Below are 6,000 nucleotides of genomic sequence, written 5' to 3'. Positions count from 1 at the left end.
GCTCGCATGCAGAAAGAGGGAGGTCAGTGCATTGTGGCGGCATGCATCAGCGCATGCAGGAAGGCTAGCCACGTGCATGCATAGCAGGCTAGCTGGACATGTCATGCATGCATAGCAGGCTCATGTTGTTGCGGCGCGCGCAGGGGCCAACAATCTAACCACGGCCCAATGGGTGAACAGCGTCACCGTCCGACGCTGCCCCAATTGTCTGGTCCAATGGGCGACATAGTCCAGCACGACATGGTCAAAGCACTAATCCGACGGCATCCATCATTTGTGACTATTTCTGAGGGTTTCAGACAAGAGAGTGGGGAAAAGTGAGCAAAAGTTAAGAGCATGGGGATGAATGAGTAGAGCTAAGGAACCAGGGGCATAGATGTAAAAATCCATTTATTATATCTTTTGTTTGTTATGTTTGTCAGTACATTCAAACGTACTCACTGGCTTGTCCCTGGCTATTGTCTTGGCCAAATCATGACTTGGAGAGGAGCTCTACGAAGTCACCCCACAACCTAGGAATCGGAGATAGCAGCCACGCGAGATAGAAATTAGCTAGGTCAGTTGTTCCCGTGGGAATGGAGTCCCATCAACATTGGAGATTTGCGAGTCGCTTCCGTCATCCACCACTAGAGATCCTTGTTATTCGCAATGGACCTTTATGGTCCTGTACTCGAATTCTTGTAACTTCTTGGAATTATGTATCAAGGAAGTGTCCACCAGCAAACAGTAATCCTGGGGCTGGTGATGACACAAGGATCATTTGCTGGGACTTTATGTCCCAAAAAACAGGCCCTAACATACACCAACGACCCGGTCGTGGTGGAGGACTCCATCAACAACATGGAGCGGTTGCTTGCTGAGGATGACAAGTACAAAGTGGTCGACTTGGACCTCTAGTACACCGACGGTCATCTAGGGTATGATCAGAAGGTTGTCGCCGCCTAGTTGTGCGTGCGCCATCACGTCCTCGTCTACCACTACTTCTTGGCCACAAGGCCTTGTGAGCATTTCTCCAGGTTTGTTAACAGCCCCGACTACAAGTTCACTATGGTGGACACCATCGATGATGTAAAAGTGCTCAAGACTTCGGGCTTGGCCCGCTAGAAGCCTGTCGACATCCATGGCCACTACAGGGTTTGGGGCACCATTAGGCAGAAGGCCTCCCTGGTTGACCTCGTTGTGGCCATCGTTGACCCCTACTACAGTAACATGAAGGATGCCTCCAAGAAAAATCCTGCAGTCTGGCGCATGGCCTGGGTGCGGAGACTGGATGAAGATCACCTCAATTTTGCGGCCAAGGACATGTACACAAGCTACAAGATGTACAGGTGGATCGTTGACATGAGGAGGTGCATCCTTACTGTAGATGACGAGGGATCGACACACAAGCAGAACAGTGGCGACAAGCGTCATAAGAAGAAGTAGATGATAACTACATGATCGTTTATCCTAGTTTATTATGCATGTAATTGTTTACTTTGGTGTGTGCAAATGTTATGTGTGTAGTCACTTATGTGATTGGGTGTTTAATTTGGTTATGCAATCATGTCCTTATAAGTATATATGTTATTTTTTTGTAGGCAGAGCATAAATATTGTGCAGACTGAGAAAATCACATCAGTCGATGATTAATTCATTAGTCGCTGAATTTTTTTTACAACCAACCATTTGCCCACAACACACACAATTTATTTGGAGTAATCGTGTGTCTTATCATCGGTCTTCCCAGACAATTCTGATTACTGACCTGTTTGTCGGGTATCACACACATCTTGTTAAGCCAAATCATTTCTGTTGTTTTGCCTCATCGCAAATAGTTCATCCGAGTGACATGTATGCCTTCTATCACACACACCTTGATCCGGCTGACCGTTTCTGTCGTTTTGGTTCATCACAAACAGTTCATATGACTTAACTGTATGTCGTTTATCGCACACACCTTGATTTGGCTGACCCTTTCTGTTGTTTTGACTCATTGCAAACAGTTCATTCGAGTGAATTGTATGTCGTCTATCGCACACACCTTGATTTGGCTAACCGTTTATATTGTTTTTCTCATCACAAACAGTTTGTATGGATCAGCTATATGCCATGCATCGCACACGCGACTCTAATCTGAATTGTGCTTGATGTCTCTGCCATCACACACAGTTCATTTTATTGGTACCGGTTTTATTATGATACCTTTTGTGATTCATGCATCGCACACAGTTTGGTCGAAGGGTCTCCTATACATGTCTCGCGTTTGGACCATCCTGCATTAGTGAAGTCATCAAGTAACCATAAGAAGCATAACTGCTTCGAGTGCAAATAAGTCAGACACTGCATTGCAAATTGTCCTCTTTGGAAAGAAGAAGGCAAGAAAGTGAGCAAGAGCAAGTGCAAAGATGAAAAATATGATAAGAAGCAGAAATCTAAGAAGAAAGATGTCCCCAGTTCCAAATCCAATTCCTCATCATACAAGAATAATTCACGTAAATGATGAACCTATCTTGGTAAGGAAATGGATTAATAAGTCGGGGAATCTGGTTTCGAAGAAGCCTCTAAAGCCACCTCATCTGTCAAGGAACCTGATTCCGCATGGCTGGTATTGCATGTGTTTCATTGCCCGCTCGTCGATCCATATCTTCGACACTCAAGACAATGATGATGGTTTCACTACAATGTGCTTCATGGCTAAGGACTCTAAGGCATCCTCAAGGAGCCCCTCTTATGTCTCTAGTGTTGATGATCTGCTTATTGATGAATTAGAAGGTCTTAAGAAGCCTAGCTATTCAAAGCTTGCTTCTCTAGCTAAGATACAACAAAGGACTTGGTAGGCAAGAAGATTTACTGATAGAGGAAACGGAGAAGAATCGGGCTTTTACTAATGAACATTATTCAGTCAGAGTTTGAGGAACTCACTTCTCGTCATGAGGCTCTTTCATCTGATCATGAGAGGCTTAATTTTAAATTCCTCAAAAGAAAGTAAGATCTAGAGAAATTGAAAGTGGCTCATCATGATTTAAGGATAAAAATGATTCCATACTTGCTCAGCAAATCTGTGGTTCTCAAGAAGAATTTGTTCCACCTGGCTTGAAATGTATTGAATGTTAAATGCATTGAAACTTGCAGATCACATGTCTGTCCTAGTCTGATGGTGGTAAAGAAATATCTTTTCCACTTTGGATCTTTCGCGATAAAGGATGGCTTGGAGATATGTTTCTGGGAGGACAAGTGGCTAGGCAATGCCAGCCTTCGGGAATAATATCCAGCCTTGCACTGCATTGTACATGATAAAAATGATATGCTTGAGATGTGCTCAGTTATCACCGTCAAATGCATCATTCCCGCGGGATTTGTTTGGTCTATGTGTCTTGTCATGACAAAATCTTCTCTCCCAATTTGATTGATTAACCTGACACAATGACGGGAGAATTTTCGCTGGAATCTCACTACATCTGGGTCCTTCGCAATTGACTCTATGTACTGTGCACTTACGAGTAAGGAGATCCCGGTGGGGGAATAATATCCAAGTTTGGAACTCAAAGATTTCACTGCAAATCAAGATTTTTAAATGGTATCTACGGAGGGGAGTTGTGCTAACAAAAGACAACTTTGCCCATAATTGGCAAGGAAGTAACAAGTGTAGTTTTTGTACTCGCGATGAAACAATCAAACACCTCTTTTTTGGTGCAAATTTTGTACCCTTTACGTGGTCAACCATCCAAATAGCATCCAATTTGTATCCACCCACAAGTATTGGCAATATTTATAGTCACTGGTTGGATGGAATCTCAAATAGGTTTACGTCGCTAATAAGGGTGGGAGTGCATGCCTTATTATGGCCGTTTTAGCGATGTACAAATGGTTTTGTGTTTAATGGCAGAAATTCCACCCTTTTGCATGTATTTTCGGTTGTACGCACTGGCTTTGTATGTATCTACGCTAGAATATATGAAGTACCAACCGTTGTTTAAGGTAGTGTGTACGCGGCTTGAGTGGGTGGCCAGGGAGGTTTTTACCCAAGACGGATGACAATGTAATCTCCGAACCGGTCCAACACTTCGATACTTTATTATTGTTGAAATGTTGGCTTTTATCTTTTGTTTTGTCAGATTGTTGGTGTTTGGTTGTGTGCCTCCTGCCTATGCAGAGGCCGGATGTTGATGCTACATTTGTATTAATAAAACCGTCCTTTATAGATACTAGCAAAAAGGCATGTGCGTTGCAACGGGAGAGAAAAAATACCATCGGCTCTTAATTTACAAAAATCGTCTATAATCTGAAAATTTATAGTTACGACCCAAACACCGATGGTCTTGACCGATAGAAATGCAGTTTAAGATTCTACAAGTGTTCTATTTCAACAAGGCTTGGATGTAGATTTTATTCGTACCAAGAAACGGGCAAGTGATCATGCATTTATTCATGTCATGTTCGGAATGGGGTGTTGTTACCGGCGAGTAAAGAAAAACAACAAAAATAAACGATGACACATTAACACACTACGGAGACATGTGTGCATCAATGGAAGTTATCTTCAATTTCATGTCCAGTCCTGATTTTGCTGAGGTGTTCATCCCCAATCTGAATTAGTACCGGTACGAAAAAAGACGGATAATGCATTGTTAATTAATATTGCAGCTTAGATAATATTTTTAAAATTGTTAACAGATAAAAGAACATCATATTCAGATTCTACATATTTCTCTAATCAAATTCCATATATAACATATTAAATTTGGAGTTACGGTTTAGAAGATATGAGTATTTTCAAAAACATTTGATATGTACTGCGGGTTTAACGTGAGAAACATTAGGGGATTTTCTGTAAAATAGCAAAACAGACTAAGAATACCTATTTCTTTTATTAGTAGGTATATGGAAAAAAGAATGCTAGCTCCCATTGGAATAAAGAACACCATCGAAGCGTTGGATCTTGGGTTGATGTCATATACCAAAATTGATATCCAGTATAAATTAGGTTTCTAAACACACGTTCGAGAAATAGATTGACGACTACTTCCCTTAGGGTTTCCCTAAGGTCCACCTCCTCCTTCGGCGGCGCACCCGAAGTCCACCAAATTCCATGTTCGATTCCCTACCGATGTTTGGTAGGTCTGGCGTGGGTAGGCCTTAACTGGCGACTGCATGGAGAATCAGGTTAGATCGGAGTTCGGGGGAGGCACGAAGGAAGGTGAACTAGCAAGGGAGATGCAAGGAGAGAAGGCATCGGAGGGCGGGTTTGTGCCGCCAGATCCATCTAAGATCGATGATGTAGCGGGAGAAGGAGAAGCAATAGGTGCAGGAGCGGAACGGGAGAACGCAGAAGAAGCCTATTGGGATCACTATGGTCCTGATCCAAATCTTGAAGATGTGTTTGAAGGGCTGAATCTTCAAGGAGAAGAAGAGGAGGATCTCAATCTTTCCGGAGAGGTTGAAGAATTGATCAAAGAAGTTCGCTGGCTTGCGCTTTTTAGGGTTCATACCCTGCGCCCGTTTAGCCATGCCGCTCTGTTGAACTCGATGCGGAACGCGTGGGCGTGTGCACAAGGGGTGACATTCAATATCAAAGGCCCAAATTTGTTTTTGGCACAGTGCCATTGCTTAGGCGACTGGAAGCGCGTGATGGATGGAGGTCCGTGGCAGTTCCGAAGAGATCCTGTGGTATTGGTGGAGTATGATGGCTTCACGAACGTCTCAGACTATGCACTGAACGTGTATCCATTGTGGGCAAGAATAAAAGGATTACCGGATGGTTTAACAAGGAAGAAGGAGCTAGCAGAGAAGGTGGCGAAGAAGGTAGGAGAACCACCGTTCACGGTGGTGGTGAATGAAGGAAGAATCAATCCCTTCGGATATCTAAGAGTTAGAGTTTATGTCAATGTCACAAAGCCCTTGGTGAGGTTCGTTCCCATTAATTTGAAGGAAAGGAAGAAATACCCGGTGTACTATGAGAAACTTCCAGATTTCTGTTATTTTTGCGGGCGCATGGGACATGTGGTGGAGGAATGTGGT

Source organism: Triticum aestivum, chromosome 5B (genome assembly GCF_018294505.1).
Source record: "Triticum aestivum cultivar Chinese Spring chromosome 5B, IWGSC CS RefSeq v2.1, whole genome shotgun sequence".
NCBI classification, from domain to species: domain Eukaryota; kingdom Viridiplantae; phylum Streptophyta; class Magnoliopsida; order Poales; family Poaceae; genus Triticum; species Triticum aestivum.
This window is presented reverse-complemented; position numbering follows the sequence as displayed.